Source organism: Centroberyx affinis, unplaced genomic scaffold (assembly GCF_046629955.1).
Source record: "Centroberyx affinis isolate AG114_WGS23_722 - 3 ecotype Tasmania unplaced genomic scaffold, CSIRO-AGI_Caff_v1 ptg003462l_1, whole genome shotgun sequence".
In the NCBI taxonomy this organism is placed as follows: Eukaryota; Metazoa; Chordata; class Actinopteri; order Beryciformes; family Berycidae; genus Centroberyx; species Centroberyx affinis.
The window spans coordinates 110,303-127,985 of record NW_027281426.1 but is presented as its reverse complement, the minus strand read 5'-3'; the positions used below and the strand labels follow the sequence as shown (position 1 = coordinate 127,985).

At 39.4% G+C, this 17,683-nt stretch overlaps 1 protein-coding gene across 1 annotated transcript in view; it reads left to right on the top strand.

Annotated features, from left to right (window-relative positions):
- arid5b (AT-rich interaction domain 5B) overlaps window positions 1-17,683 on the top strand; it is a 130,869-nt gene that overhangs the window by 6,542 nt on the left and 106,644 nt on the right. The gene's annotated exons all lie outside the window — the stretch shown is intronic.

Below are 17,683 nucleotides of genomic sequence, written 5' to 3'. Positions count from 1 at the left end.
GAAAGTTTCTCATTATTTTGAGATACTAACTCATTATTTTGAGATAATAAGTCATTATTTTGAGAAAGTTTCTCATTATAATGACTTACAGGACCATTTTTTTCATCACACTGGCGGAAATGGGCTTCCCAATAGAAATGGGCTAGCCCAATATCGGGCTATGAGCCCGATATTGGGCTTTTATTCAAAATCTCATATCAGCTATTCAATGTTGACACCTCTGGTATGATAGAGGTTCCTCCCTGACTACAGCGAGTCAATGTTTTTATTATTATTATTTGTCGTATCAGATGTCTGACCAGAGAAATCATTCCAGTGTGGGAGGATTTTACTCAACCTGCCTCACCCTGCCTGAAGGCGCTGCGAACATTTGTGAATTCTGTTTTGGGGAGGAATCTTCAACGCTCTTTGCTGAGTGACTTAAATGTTTAACACCACATTGCAGACAATTGCCTCACTTGTTGTGGGGTTGTACAGAGGTAAATAGAGGTGGGAAGTGGTGGAAAACATTAACTTTATTTCACTTTTGTGTAGCCGCACTTGCTATTTCCACAGCCTGCTGCCTTTCTAACCGTAGATCGAGTTTAGAGCATCTGGAAAAGAGAGTTCTGTTAAATGCTAAAAAAAGCAGTGTAATGTTTCTTTTCCCCCCCGTAGTCCCTCCCTCCCTCTCATCTCTTGTCCCTTTTTCCCATGCCCTCTATTACTCCCTACTCCCCCACCTAAAAACAATCAGACTTATTTGTTTTTGTGATTTACTAGCCTCTAGAGGCTAATCAGGTAGTCTCACTTTGGTCTTCAAGCAAGACCAAAACAAAAACAACAAAGAACATTCATAAAAATAACTAAGTCAGTACACAATACATATCAGTCACAATACAATTCAATGCAATTGCAAACATCATAGAAAATGTGAGATGTCATTGCTTTAAAATCATCAAGGGGGATATGAAGGATCTCTAATTTCCAAGTGCTTTGCAGTCTGTTCCATTTATCAGATGCACAGCAGCAGAAACCACCTAACAATCTAAACTAACCAGTCCTGTCATCTGCTTCCATAATTCCTGGGTTTAAAAGTCAGTAGAGAGGCGAGGTACAGGGGGGTAGTTTCAGAAGTAGAGCTTCAATATCATGCAATGCATTTCCCTATAGCAGGCTGCAGGCCAACTCATGTGACTGGACATTAATTATTGAGAAATGTGACAATTTCTCAGCTCTTATGTCATTATGATGTTTGATAATATGTCTTGTAATAAGCATGCTATCTCAAAATTGGGATAAAATCGTATCAAAATAAACCAACGAGAATAACTTATTGTTCTCTGAATCTCTTTTAGAGGCAAAATGTATTATGTGGAGGGACAAATTTCACCCTCAGGCCCCACTTTGGGCTGCCCTGTGCTCGTTTAACATTTGCATTGATCTAAGTCTGTGGAAGCCCCATTCCTTAATGCTGAAACACCTCTGATGAAAAGTGGCTCTGTATTCCCAAGCCCTGATGTGTACCTTCTCTTTCTCTTTCTCTTTCTTTCTCTTTCTTTAATCTTCTTCTCCTCCCCCCTCCCCCGTTCCTCCCTATGTATACGTCCTTTTCTCATCTATTTCTATCTTTTATATATCTCTATTAAATTTGTTTTATCCTGTGTTTGTAAAGTGTCTTTGAGCACCAAGAAAAGCGCTATATAAATGTCATGTATTATTATTATTATTATTATTCTCTCTTTATGTAGGAGAGAACCATGCATTAAACTGCTTGCAGAAATTTGCCGTTTCCTCGCTCACATGCAAACACACACAGCACATAGAACATGACATAAGACTTTTTCCTAAACGTCAGGGTCCACTCCTTATGTGACCATACACCCAATCCACCAAGCAGCACTTATTCCAATAAAACTTCCACCTTTTAAAGCTGGAGGCGGTAGCAAGAGAGACAAAGGAATAACTGGCGAACCAGTTATTCCAGTTAATATTGAACTGCCAAATTTCAGTTCAGTATGAAGTTCCATCCTACATGAAAGGGGAGACAGACAGAACTGATTAGAAATTTCCAAGACGGGTGTGACGTCATATCCCCGTCTCTTGCCTTTAAAGCGTTTGGCCGAAGGAAAATGTGCGCCATATGGCCAATTTGAATATCAATGTGATTGGATGTCAACCGGAGCCACCTGCAGTAAGATGAGAAGCCCACCAATGTCAGTGCAGCGCCGGGGCCGCGGTGCACTCAGCAAAATTACCCAATTGGATTACACATTTGCATTTGTCAGCTGTGGGGAATTATCCACAGGGCTGGTAGGACAGGTAATGAAGAATAATGAGGTTTTTTACAGGGGGGCTGCTTTGCCTCACTTATTGGTTTACAATGTGGACTCATGCACTCTATCAGACAAATTTCAAGCAATATTTCAAAGAAGCTGGATGATCTTGCCGTATTTACAGACATTGGTGTAGATACATATCCCCCATTAGGAGAAGGATCAGTCAAAAAAGTTTTAAAAAATGCCAACTTTTCAGGAACTAACATAAACTTATATATTCTATGTATTTAGCTTGATGGCCATGCATTTTGAAAGTTATTCCATTGGTTTTGAAAGGGTTTCATGAGCATCAAGCATCGTACAATTTTCTCAGACCAATAGAAGACAATGTCATTTTTCAATTCATGTTTAAAGATGAAAATCACCAAAGTTGGAGTTGCACGTTTTTCACATGACAACAGTGATATGCTGTATCTTTACTTGCTCTGCAGTTACAGTTGAATTTGACCAAAGCACATTTTGTGATTGGCTTTGGTCACAAAAAACTGGAGCCCTTCTCCTTGATGTTTGAATCTCCTTTTAATTCCCTTAAAGGCATTTCAACAACAAATTAGACTGTCATGTTTCATATTTTGATTAATGATCAGGGTTCAGTGTAGCAGCGTCTTACTCTATTTCACATTGACCAATAATCCTCCTCAGTCTCATACCTGCAGACTTCTCTCATGTAAATTTACCTCTTTTGTTTCAGTCTTGCCTAAAACATTGTTGCATTTTGGCTACTGCTGTGTGATTTGTGCACTGTAGGAATAATATTTAAAAAATATTAGACAGAAAATCTTACTATAGTAAGCTATAGTTTTCTTTCCATGCATTCATGACACGCTACCATGCATTATAAAGGGCTTCGCTTGGTTTGGTCCCCAGGGTCATGAAATGTTTTCTACATGTGGGGGATAATGTCAGCCAAACTGGAAATATGGGGTTTCTATTGGACAATATATTCCTAACAGTGTCCATTCCAGTCCAGACCTGTCTGTATTGTTTTAAATCACATACTGTAGTTTATCTTGCAGCAACCAAATGACTGGGAAAGATGAAGTGTCCAGTACCCAGTGCACTGTCAGGACAATACACAGCAAATTTTATTCAATTTATGGCATTTCCTCTCTGTTTATCCCTAGTGTATAGGGAGCAATGTTAGGGAAAGTTACTTTTAAAAGTATTTAGTTACTTCATTCACTGAGACTTGACTTGATTCATGAAGAGAAGACTTGAGACTTGACTTGACTTTGGGTTCTGGTGACTTGGGACTTGACTCTGACTTGTACTTTAATGACTTGAAAAGGTTGTGTTTGTGTAAATGACTTAGATTGAAAGTGATGAGATTTGTTCCAGCAGACGACTAAATTTATATGGAATGATTGAATTTATTGAAGTTGAAACTGATCATAGAAATCAAACTCATGATGCTCTTACCAACTTTTTATCATATCAAAACCATATTATATTGAAAAGTCCTAGATATTTAGTTTTCTTTAAGATATTAAATTGATAATGGACTCTTGATTTGTTCTGACTTGACTTGCTGTTCTACATTTAGACTTGAGACTTGACATTAATGACATGGACTTGACTTGGACTTGACTTGGTAATCTACTTTTAGACTTGGGACTTGACTTGAGACTTGAGTACTTTACCCACTTCACAGTAAGAAAATCTCATTTATTTAAAGCAGCCTGTGTTATTTCAATTAACAGCATGTTTGCACAAGAAGCTGTGGGATTTTCACTTTTTTCTAATTTGTCATATGTGCTAAAAAAAATGAAACAATATGAGAGAAAAATAAAAGTAACAACATTCTAATTGCATGAATTGATAAACAAATGCGTTAAGGTACTAATTACCACAAAATAGGAAAGTACCCCCAACACTGGTAGGGAGTGATAGGAAAGGCAGTCGAGAGGTTTAGGGATTGACATATTAAGTCAAGCCAGGTTCAGACTCACAACACATGGTGAGTGTGTAGCATACACACACCATATTCCACTGAGCCACTAAGATGTCGACCCACTCTTTTGACTCACACGACCCTTATGTCACTCACTTACATCATGGTCTGTTATTTTGTACCTTTTACTCAATGGGTGTAATTTGATTCAGTGAGATTACAAGGGGTTGCTTGCGAGCGTTATGTGTGAGATGAAGTGATTAGATCAGTGGAGAAATGATTTTCTCTCTAACAGGCCTTATCTGTTTTTATACCGTAGTGTTGGGCAATCTTTATAATTCCCTATGGTTTTGTAATACTCATTTTGTTTGTGTGTGCGTGTGTGTGTTTTTCTGTGAATGATTGTATGCCTACATGCATGCAACTGTGCCTGTTTGTGTGTGAATACATTCACAACAGCATGAATGTGTATGTATTGCATTTGTGTGTGTGTGTGTGTGTGTGAAGTAAACAGGCTTGGCGGCTGCTAGGAGATGTAATGAGACATAATATGAGCCACCTCTCTCCATGTTCCCAGAGGGCTGCTTTAGTCTTAACACCCAGGTGATGTAACCTCCCCTCAGGCTCCACTTAGAGAGGAGAGAGGAGAGGAGAGGAGAGGAGAGGAGAGGAGAGGAGAGGAGAGGAGAGGAGAGGAGAGGAGAGGAGAAAGGGAGAAGTAGGAAGAAGAAAGACAGAAGAAAGGCAGATAGCTAGATAGAGACAGGCAGGCGAGTGGGAACTCAAAATAGTCTGCTCTATGGAAGCTGGCTTGTAGAATTTAACACTTTTATAGTTAACACACACACACACACACACACACAGTCACACCAGTCTTTATTTCTGATGGTCTTCTTTCTGTCAGAGGGAATTCAGATGGGACTGAAGTAAAGATGTCTGATGTTCAGCAGCAACATTTCAGACCGCGTTTCCAGTTTGACAATACAAGGTTTACAGTGAAATCACAGAGCGTAGGACTCATCCCAATGCGGCTTCGCTAGTTTACGAGAATATCCTTTGAACAGGCGACAGTGTTTTCAAAGAAGTCGAGTGATCTTGCCTCATTTCCAGATATTATCGCTTGTTTCAAGGAAAAGTCCTGAAACAAGTAGAAGTGCAGTGGAAATAAGTGCAGTTATCTCAGCCCCGCTGGCAGTGTTCTTTTTTTTACTTGGGTTAACAAAAATCTGATTTTAAGACTGAATACAAGATCAAATGCCTTGCTATGAGGAATATTTTTGCACTGTAGGAATAATATTTTAAAATATATATATATATTGGGAAGAAAATCTTACGCTATAATATTTCTCTCTCACCGACACCAGTGCTTCTTGTGACACTGAAATCAATAGATGAATAGATAAATCAATAAATGTTATATATTTGATAGTCTGTTTGTTTATATATTGAAATATTTCCATTAACACTAGCTACATAGTATTATATTACTCATGATAACATTTCACTTTATAACAGTTCAATTATTTATTTATTTAAATTTGTCATGAATATTCTTCCATATACAGTATGTCAGCTGTTAATGGCATAAATAATACCAAACTGATATGAGCTTCCTGTAGGACAGTGGTTCTCAACGTGGGGTCCGGGGACCACCAGTGGTCCATGAGGGGGTTCCAGGGGGTCCCCAGCAAATTGATGAATTGTTAAACTTCAACATTATTTCAGTTACAAGAAGTAAACGATTAGAGAATGTAGAAGAATGACTGTTTTGGTCACAGATTCACTGTTATCTCTCTGCCTACAATACAGATAGTCAAGGAATTCTGGACAAAATCATATCTAACATTAAAAATATTCTCAGATTTGGGTCCGCTAGAAAAAATATAATCAAAAGGGTCCTTGATATGAAAAAGGTTGAGAATCACTGCTGTAGGACACTATATTCCTAATAGGGTCCTTTCCAATATAGTCCAATCTGTGCTGTTGTTTTAAATCATGCACTATAGTTTATCTTGAGCTAGAGATTTGGCAGGGAAGGCAAACTTGTACTTAATTAGCCCAAGGCAACTGTGTTAAACGCTGTAGTTTTGATCTTTGCTTAGCCACGTTCCTGCTTGATTACAACACTTTGCACTGGCCAGCTTGGCTTTTAATCTTAAAGAGAGTCAGTGACTTAACCAGAATATTAGCTTGCTGGCTGGCTGGCTGGCAGCAGGTAAGGCTGTGTGTGAGTGTGTTAGTTATTCTTCTGAGCGTGTATCTATGAATTGCATTGGCAGCACCTGTGAAATCATGCTGATGTGTCAGAGGAAGAAAGCAGAGGAGCTAAAACAGCCTTGTGCCTTTTTTAAAAATAGACCCTGCTATCACATACCATCAACCGCGCTGCACTTCTGCTCATATGGGTTTGCATACTAAAGCTTCTTTTGACTAGAATATTGTCATTCCGCTCAGGCCCAGAAAAAGACTGTGCAGCTCTAGTATTTGTTTAAGCTCTGTATCATCACTGCATATCTCCAAAAGGTCAAACTTTTTTAGGAATTGAAGAAAAAGTGGTTTACTCTCTCATTAACACCAATGCATTCCTGGCAGGTTTGCAATGCATTATCATGGGGGCACAAACTGGAGATATGGGGTTTCTATAGGACACTATATTCTTAAGAGGGTCCATTCCTATACAGTCCAGTTTGTGTTGGTGTTTTAAATAATGAAATAGGAGGATGATTATTACATGAATCCCGCTTCTTGCATGCTTGCATCACTGCTGTGCCACTGGTGTTACAACCCCAAGATTGTTTTGTTTTTGGGTGGGTGGGTGGGCGGGTCATGCAGTATTAATGCAGGATGGATGCATACAGTAGCTACCCCAGTATACATATGACTTTCATCACTTCACCTCATACACAGTGGCTTTTGAATGGGTCGACATTGGCCGTGAAACTTGAATGCGGGCGAATATCACGTCTCCCTTCAACACCCCTTTAACAAAACGACCAAATTATAACAGTTTATGATAATGTTTTTTTTTTTTTTTATGGATATCTGTCAACTGTCCCCTGCAGTCGGCCAGCCTTGTGCTGCGCAGTGCTATTAAGATGACGTATAGCCTACTAAAAGGTTATTAAAAGAAGTCTCATGAAAATTAGCACAAAAAAATCATCAAAAGGTCCCGAAAGCTGTGGCTGTGCACGGCTGTTATTTAGATGAATAGCGAGCCAGGCTTGTGACTGAGAGAGAAGAAGAGAAGAGTCATGGCAAGCATCCAGCCTCCTCCTAACATCGCTGGCCTCGCTCCATGTTTGTGTCTGAGAGGCCCGGAAAAAAGTATTTACACTTCCAATTAGATCATCACCCCTTACCGCTTTTACTTTGATTGGTTTGTTTTCTAAAGGTGTTAGTACTGGATTTCAGCTGTGACATTGGTGTTTCAAGTAGGCAAGGGTGACGTGTTTTTATGATACTGATACAAAGAGATTAGTGTGAATGGGAGAGAGGGAGGGGAGCTAGCAGCAAAGTTTGTCTACTCATGCCGCAATGCAATGCACAAGGCAAAATAAGTGGAAACGTGTCAGTTCTTCAGAGTTCCAAAAAGACCTACAGTATATTTACACCATCATTTAATGCAAATCTTGGCTACAGCTGATTGATTTGCAACAAATAATGGAGTATAGGTCTTTCTTCACAGTGTGATTGTTTGGCTGTTTTTGGAACTCTAAAGAACTGGTCCCCATTGACTTCAGTTGTTTTGGAGAAGGCTGCTACCAAGTTGTGCTGGCAACCTCCCTGTGTGTTATATGGACTAACAAATTTCACCTGTGTTTCATTTGGCATGAGGGGGAGTAGATGATGACAGAATTTTCATTTTTGGGTGAACTATTCCTTTAATTCCTGTGCTGTTTTTGACTAGGTACTGTTTAAGTAATATCAGCTTGTTAGCTAGCTGACCATAGCATCTGGTCACGTAACTGTAACTGTCTTGTTGTTTGTACATCTGATTTGAGCACTAGCTAACGTATCTGGTAGAAGGTAGCGTTACTAGTGGCTAGTAGCTGTATGTCAAAACTAATGTCAGTTGCTTTGCTAAATTAGCCTGTTAATTACCTAGCTAACAATGCCAAAAACCATCAGTTAGTTCAGGTTAACTGAGCTGACTCTTCTCAAGCTCCAACTCTTCATGTTTTGGAGTAGAGACTAGGGCTAAAGACAAGACAGTTTACTGTGTCACAGTAACCTACATTTGGAAACAAATCCACCTTATCACACTATTCACTTTTACTGAGAATGTTACTGAATGGATCTACAGCCACACCACAACAATCTTCTAGCCTGGTGGTTATATATTTAGACATTATGAGTGAATGGCCAATTCTCCAATGGATTGTGGTTGCTAGGAGATTTGTGACGCAACTGCAAAGCCTTTATATGTGTGTATAGGTGTAAGATTACAACATGCATAGAGTTTCTCACATGAATGCATTTATACAAACATGGTACATGTTCAATACAGTACTATATTGCAGGACACATAATACACTTGTGTTCAATGTTTGTTCAATCATTTCAACATGAGATCATCATAATCTCATGTTCACTTTTTTATACTTTGTTTTTTTTATGTGCTTTGGCAACACAGATGTGTGAGAGAGAGAGAGAGGGAGAGAGAGAGAGAGAATGTGAGAGTGAGAGAGGCAACAGTTACAAAAAGCCCCTTCACATCATTTTTTCTCTCTTTCTCATATCTCATCTGGTAATAATGATACTTCACTCATCATCATTGTGAAACATCAGAGGAAACAGTCCTTGAGGTTGTAACAGAACAGACTGTTGTTTTCCATGAATAGCATAAGCTATGTTTACTTTTGCTTTTACTTCATTACTATGTGGTAGGGAGAATTTTAGCCCTTATTGTACGTCAAATGCCGGGACACATTTAAATATTTGGTGAAACTTTACTTTAATTTGCATTGTGATTCATTACTAGCAGATTATAATCCCATTAGAAACAGAGACTTTTCTTTACAATATAATCATCAAACATCAGAAAATGGCAGTTTAATATGATGCCATGAACTATACATTTGCCCCATAAAGTATCCAACCCCCTACATGTTTTTCACATTGTGCTTATTATATCATGCTGAGATTAGAATACTTATCATGCACTCACAGTGTTCTTATGCTGTTCTTATAATGCCTTATGAGCATCACTCCAAGTAAAGTGTTACCAGATATTTTTTGGACACAGAGTCTAATTTTATACCTGCTGGTAGCATTGCCAAAATATGCCTAGTGTAGCTGAGGCATTATCACCCTGTTGAAGGATCTTGCTCTTTTAGGGTGGATTTTGTCTTTCAAGACTGATACACAGTGCAACTTTCAGGGCTACTTTGATGGGCAACAGTGCCCAAAGAGTTGCCTCAGCATTGTTTCTTTAATCACATAAAAACATCAAGTTCCAGGAAACGTTTGACTTTTTGCTCAACCTCGGGTCTCATTTCACCAAAAGATTTTTCCCCAGTGTAGCCAAATAGTTTTTCCACTGCTAAAGTGCCATGCTGTCCCCATTCTGGGCCCACTATGGGTATGGTACACTTAATAAAAAAGGTTCTATATAGTGGCAGGAAATGTTTTTTTTTCGACTTGTACCACAGCAGAACCCTTTATGGTGCTGTAAAGAACCCTTTTACAATCCATAGCACCATGCTAAATGGTTCTACATTGGACCTTTATGATGCTATAAAGAATGCATGAAATGCTCCAAACCAGCAGTATTAGAAGACCTCTTCAAGAACTACACTGGGTCCTTTCCTCTCATCTGCCAGCTTTTTATTTTCACAAATCAGAGGGTTCTTTGAATCATTATGGTTTCATATTGAAGCACTATTCCAAGAAGAAGAACCCTCCTTTGTGGAGACCGAGGGTATAGTAGTGAGAAAAGGGAGAATGAGCACAACAGAGCAGAAAGAGATTCATTTAACATTGTTTGGAGTTAAACTACGTCATTTAGCTCGCTGGCTTCAATTTAATTTCATTTGACTTAGTCCCTAACTGCCCCAGAAAGCCATCCTCCTTCCCATCAAACTCTTCATTGTCTCCATATTTTCCCTGTTAGCGGCTAGATGCTTCAATAGGCATAGAAGCAGGTGGACAAATCCTCTGTGACCTGAGGAATTCCTGCTCTGACCCCAGAGCCAAGCCAGCCAAACGCTCCCAGCATGCCACTGCTTCAGGGCTCTCCTACCACTGAGCTGCACTATACTCTATACTCATTACTGTGCTTGTGTGTGTGTGTGTACTTATGTTAAAGGGGGGTTATCGTTTGCTTTCTCTACAACTTTATGTCATTACCTTGAGTCTACGAAACAAACCTGTGAGTTTTTTTTTCCATGTGAAAATCATTTCTAATTATCTTTAGTCATGTTTTCTCTAGTGTTCCTCTCCCGTCTAAAGAGCAACAGGATATTTTGGGGGCGCTTATAGCTACCAGGGAGTCTCCATTCTGATTTGCTGGGCCCCAAGATGATTGGTTGACGGCAATGGATTCAGCTTTCTACATCACAAAATGACTTTGCTCTGACTGGCCTGTGTCAGAAGTAGCATTTATTCTAAATACAACTTTAGCAAAACAACACAAGTGTAAAACCCATGAAAAACATTAGATTATCCATTTCTAAAGATACTCCCCCATGCGTTTGTACATGCACATGCACATGTGTATGTGCGCATGTAGTATTTGTATACACACCCCCATTCTACACACACACACACACACACACTCACACACACACACACTCATAGCTGTGTAATGACAAGGAACGGATTGCACTGATTTCTTTCTCTTTTTTTCCAGGTCATGTTTTTTACAACTCCTAAACCTAAACACAGGAAGTTCATTTTATTTTCCAAAATCAACAAGCTGGAAAGACAGAAATAAATAAAGAAAGAAAGACAGAAAGAAAGAAAGAAAGAAAATAGATTAGATTAGATTAGATGTAACTCAATTGATCTCTGTGGGGAAATTGGGTCATTGCAGCAGCAAATAGGATACAGCAAAAAAAAAGGGGTATAAGCAAGAATTAAACAAATGTGGGTTCTAAAAACATACACAACCAACAATTCAAATATTCAAAGAACATATTAAGTAGAAATGCATGAATGCAAATGTGGGGAAAAGTCTGGTTTCTAGCATTAAAACAGCAGCAGTGGTATCAACAACAGCAGAACTTACTGACACAGAAAGACTTGTGGCCTATGAAAAGGAAGAGAACTATAAAAGTCATCAACATGATAAATATATCATGCAATATACAACAATGAATGCAATATGAGAGCATGGGAAAAGACAAGATGTGAAAGATTACAGTCCACAGAGGGTGCAAAATTGAAAGAAAGAAAGAAAGAAAGAAAGAAAGAAAGAAAAAAAAAGACAAAGAAAGAAAGGTGATAATATGAACAAAAGAGAAAGCATGACTTATGTAATAGAAAGACTTAAATGTGAAGATAGCTCCTCTACTGCAGTGGTTCTCAGCGTGGGGTCCCGGGACCACCAGGGGTCCTTGAGCAGGATCCAGGGGGTCCCCAGCAAACTGATGAATTGTTAAACTTCAGCATTGTTTCATTTACAAGAAGTTAATACAATTAGAGAATGTAGAAGAATGACTGTTCTGATCATAGTTTCTCTGTTATCTCTCTACCTACAATACAGTCATGGAGTTCTGGACAAAATCATCTGACAATAAAAATATTCTCAGATTTTGGTTTGAGAGACAAAATCTCATCAAATGGGGGTCCGTGGCCCTAACCCTGTGGACTAAATTAGGGGTCCTTGATATGAAAAATGTTGAGAATCACTGCTCTACCATACCATAACTTCAAATACATCTATGTAATGTCAAAAATAGATCCAATTTGCACTAATGCCTATGAGTAACTAACAAACTCTTTACAACTCAAGCTGTCACATGGTCAGCATGTCTGTCATTTTGGAAGGTGAGAATGTCTGCAGACCATTGACATCAACACTTGTATTATCTTGGCACCTCAGCCAGTGCTATTCTCACTTATTGGACTCCCATACACTAACTGGGTTCCAGTGGAGACAGAGACAGAGATCTTTAGCATGAGATCATTTGCTCTACAGTGTCTACTATGATACTGATGATCTGATAACACTAAGGCATGTGACTCTGCCTGAAGCCATCGTGGAAGTATTTCATTCTTAATACTGCAAGTCGGCAGTATTGGTACCAGGAATTGAGCCAAAAATCCTTCAGCTCCCTAACAAACCTAATACTACTAGTGCTACGACTACAATCCTACTACTACCACTACTACTGCTACTACTACTGCTACTGCTACTACAAACCTACTACTACTACTACTACTACTACAAACCTACTTTTATTGAAATGTGAAACACGAAAAAAAAAGCCTTGTTATACCATTAAAAAGTTTCCAAATATGATAAGTTTAATTGTTGCAATCCGCACTCAAACCAAAATAGCAATGGATGTGGAACTAAAGACAAAATTACCCCCAACTACCACTGCTAAAAAATATAGGGCACTTAGCCTATCCAGGATGTATGTTTTTAGCTCTGCAGCTCTACTGTTGCAGACACTGTGTAATCATATAGATGCGGCAGCAGTGGCACTGAGGTAAGACAGAAGCTGCCAACAGACAATACTTTAAATTTTACAATTTTCATGCCAAAATAAATTGCTTAAATATACAAGTATTCAGTGTTTCCCCCAGAATTGTATTCTTCTCAAGGTGGAAAAGCCTCTGAAACAGCATTTAGACCATCATGGGACACTAAAACTCTCCACTGAAACCCAGGAGTATAATACTAATACTAGTAGGCTAACTAATGCTATTACTAATGCTATTACTACTACTACTCACATAGACAACCACTGCAGTATTGATCATTTCTACAATAAATATGTAATCAATCAAACTGCATCATATCCATCATATCAGACTGGACCAGATCCCATTTTTAAGAAAAAATTATATTGCCAAACCACTAAATCTGTCTAACCCTACCCCCTACTTTGGGAAAAAGTTATATGAATGAAATAAAGTAAATGATGTGGGAGCCAAATTTATTACAGTCATTTGACCAGAGCACTATTTATTTTAACTTGCCAGGCTGAGACTGAAGTTACTCTCCTTAGGTCCGCCTATCGCATAGTTGTGGGAAGTTCTTTCTCCCTATAAAGATAACATCACTATCCAGGGTATGCAGTGTGTTTTGGTTGTCTTAAAACAGCATTTAATCATCGTATGACACTAGAGTAGGAATAATATTTACTTATATTTGAAACATCAGCTAAAATTGACGCAAACTGACGTGAAGCAGAGGAAAGCAGAATGAAAGAAACTTATGACAAAAATATGGGAGAAACAGAACGGATGTTAAAGAAAAAGATGTTACACTCTGTTAGAGCTCGAAAAGAGAAAATAAAATGGTTGACATCTTTTTTCCCACCGTGACCAATACTAAATTCCACCCTAAACCTTGCAAAAAGCATATTTGTTTCCCAACATATTTCTGGTCAGGAATGGATAAATAGTCTCCCAAGTGTCTAAATATCTATATAGATATTTAGCTTTTTTTGCTGGCGTCTGATCAGGGACGGACTGGGACAAGAAAATGGCCCTGGACTTTTTGACCCAGACCAGGGCCACATCCAGCCTGCAAATATTCCACCATCCACGCATACATGAATACTGCAAGATTTAGTGTCACTACTTATACAGTATATATAAATTAGTACTACATACGGTTTGTCACCAGCAGACCATCACTGTGAGGAGACCACAACATTGAGCATTTAGTGCATGATAAAAGCTATGGTGTAACAACGCATTATGTAATAACACCGCATTATGTAATAACTCGACAAAATGTAATACATTTTCACTTCATTATGTAATAAAACCCGCATTTTGTAATTATCTGCCGCATTTTGTAATACACAGCCTGAACGCAATATGTAATAAATTTCCCCGCATTTTGTAATAAATTATTACATATTGCTGTTGCACTTTTTTTTTTGATGAAAATGTAATAATATGGTGCATTATGTAATAACCAACCAAAATGGATGTCTTCATTCATAAAAATCGTTATAACATTATAACAATAATGTTTATTTTATGCGTTCTAGCATGAATCATACTGACTCAAAATTCATTTTAAAAAGATACTATTAGTTCAGTAGATTAGTATCTTTCATTGGTCAAAACTACATTAAGTGTCACTGTATTCCTTAGCTTAATAGAAACTGTACTTGAGGGTTCATAGAGACATAGAAACTGCACATTTATTACATATTGCGTTCAGGCTGTGTATTACAAAATGCGGCAGATTATTACAAAATGCGGGTGTTATTACATAATGAAGTGAAAATGTATTACATTTTGTCGAGTTATTACATAATGCAGTGTTATTACATAATGCGTTGTTACAGGCTATATTTGAAAAGGTAATCTATATCAATACAGATGAAATCAGTCAGGGATTTCCATTGCCATTTTTAGCACTTTAATTTGGTAACTTTCAACAATAAATATTTAAATTAACCAACACCAGGTAACAATAAATTCTAATAAACTATAACGTTGTCTAATAACAAACTATATACAATTAAAAGGTGGAGTAAAGGGATGGACATGTAGAGAGAGGCACTGAGCCTCTTGATGCAGTTCCACCAGCAATGGAAATGCTGCTGGTGCTGCACTGCTGAAAAGGTCAGTCATTTTTTTATGCCTCAGCTTCACGGGCCTTTATTTCTTGTCCCACAATTTTTCTGCCCCACCTTTTTATTTGTTTTCATTATTTTGTTACGTTTTACTGCTGTCTGATCGCGCTGATCGGCTCATCTGATGCTCTGTTCGCGAGGGGTGGAGGCATCGCTCATTCACCTGTCTCTCTCTCTCTCTCTCTCTCTCTCTCGCTCACTCACCACTCTCTCTCTCTCTCGCTCACTCACCACTCTCTCTCTCTCACTCACTCACCTCTCGCTCATTCACCTCTCTCTCTCGCTCTCTCTCTCTCTCGCTCATTCACCTCTCTCTCTCTCTCTCTCTCTCTCTCGCCCACTCACCTGTCTCTCTCTCACTCACTCTCCGCTCTCTCTCTCTCTCTCTCGCTCACTCACCACTCTCTCTCTCTCTCTCTCGCTCATTCACCTGTCTCTCTCTCTCACTCACTCACATCTCTCTCGCTCACTCACCTCTCTCGCTCTCGCTCATTCACCTCTCTCTCTCTCTCTCGCTCACTCACCGCTCTCGCTCATTCACCTCTCTCTCTCTCTCTCACTCACTCACCTCTCTCTCTCTCTCTCTCTCTCTCTCTCTCACTCACTCACCTCTCGCTCTCTCTCTCGCTCGCTCACTCACCTCTCTCTCTCTCTCTCTCTGTATAACTGTAAAAAATAAAAAAAAGGGAAATACGGGAGATTTACGGGGAAAATTACCAAACGGGAGCACGGCGGGAGAGGGGGGTGAAAATAGAGGAGAAACCCGGGAAAAACGGAGAGAGTTGCCAGGCCTGGTGCTGTGTGTCTACTTTATATAAAGCTCGGCAGAAGTGCATCTTTGTAGCCAAATCCTGTGGAAGGAGCAGCGTTCCCTGTGATGTGTGTTTGCAGGGGGGAAAGGTGGTGAAAAATACTAAGAAAGCAGCTTCAGCTTAATGGAGAGGAGGAGGACAGAGAGGTAGGAGGAAGAAAGAAAACGAGGGGGTGCTGATGGAGGAATAGAGGAAAGGGGGGGATGTGAAAGAGAAAAAGGAAAGAGTGACCGTGTAGTTGTCATAAATTGCCCGATCAAGTTTCCTCTGAAAAGTCTGCCTGCTCTGCAGATTGTACAGATTTTATTATCTGTGCATGCATAAAGTGCAATTGTGTAAGGATGTGGGGAGGATTTGACTGATATGGAAGTTTGAAGGCCGATTTTTGGATTGAAGCTGCTGATACAGTAGCTGATATTTCAAATCGGGACATTTTCAAGCCCACAAATCCCTCCAGAATTCCAAGTATTCAGTGTCTCCTTGAGAACTGTATTCTTGTCAGGGTGGAAAAGCCTCTGAAACAGCATGTAGACCGTCATGAGACACTAAAACTCTCCATTGAACCCCAGGATAATATTTAGAAGAAGAAGAAGAATGACGACGAAGAAGAAACCCGTTGATACTTGTGTGGAACCTGATCAAAATGTCTCATTAGAATCAATTCAGGTTCAGGTCTTCCCATAGACCGGTGGTTCTCAACGTGGGGTCCGGGGACCACCAGGGGTCCTTGAGGGGGTTCCAGTGGGTCCCCAGCTAATTGATGAATTGTTAAACTTCACTTTTATTTCATTTATAAGACGTTAACACAATTAGAGAATGTAGAAGAATGACTGTTTTGATCATAGTTTCTCTGTTATCTCTCTACCTACAATACAGATAGTGATGGAGTTCTGGACAAAATCATATCTAGCAATACAAATATTCTCAGATTTGGGTCTGACAACATCTCATCAAATGGGGGTCCGTGGCCCTAATGTGGACTCAATTAGGGGTCCTTGATATGAAAAAGGTTGAGAACCACTGCCATAGACAACCAGTGTAGTATCCAATTTTTAAGAAAAGGACAATATCGACACCATATATCAGTACCGTAACCGTAGCATGGGAGTGTGTTTATCAGTGTATGTGCTTATGTTTACTGTACGTGTGTATGAGAGCACACACACGCCCTCGCCAGGCTCCAGCAGCCTCTGCCTTATCGCCTCATCCTTTTAATGAATCATGTATTTATTTGGCAAAGCAATCCGGGGCGCTCGGAATGATCAAGGCCCTCGATGGCAGCGATGCATCCAGCCAGGCAGGCAGGCAGGCAGGCAGGCAGGCAGGCAGGCAGGCAGCCGGCAGATACATAATGTAACGAGGTCACTCAATATCAAGATTGTTCCATTAAAAATTAAAGCTGATTTGGTAATTCGGTCAGTCAGCATCCTTGAAGCAAAAACAGGAGAGAGCGGAGGGGGAGGGAGTAGGAAAAGGCATCTTTCATATGCTGCGTATGTGTGTGTGTGTGTGTGTGTGTGTGTTTGTTCATGTCGGTATGTATTGATTTCCATGCTGTGATTTATGTGAAATGATTTGCATTAAGATCGACTGCCTATTCTCATCTGCGTATGTGTGTGTGTGTGTGTGTGTGTGTGCATGGATCAGTAAACCAACATTTCTATATGCTGTGCTGGTCCGCAGATACACACTGCATTTTAATGGATGTGTCCCTGAAAACTCTGCACCAGCCAAAAATACCTTTAAAGCCGACAAAGGCTCTTAGGAAATAACCGCAATTTATGAACAAGCAAAAAAAATAATACAGTGCAGTGGAAATCTGAATATGTGCCAGAATAAACAACAATAAAATGCCCCGACAAGAATAAAAGTCTGGGGGAAACGTTGAATACT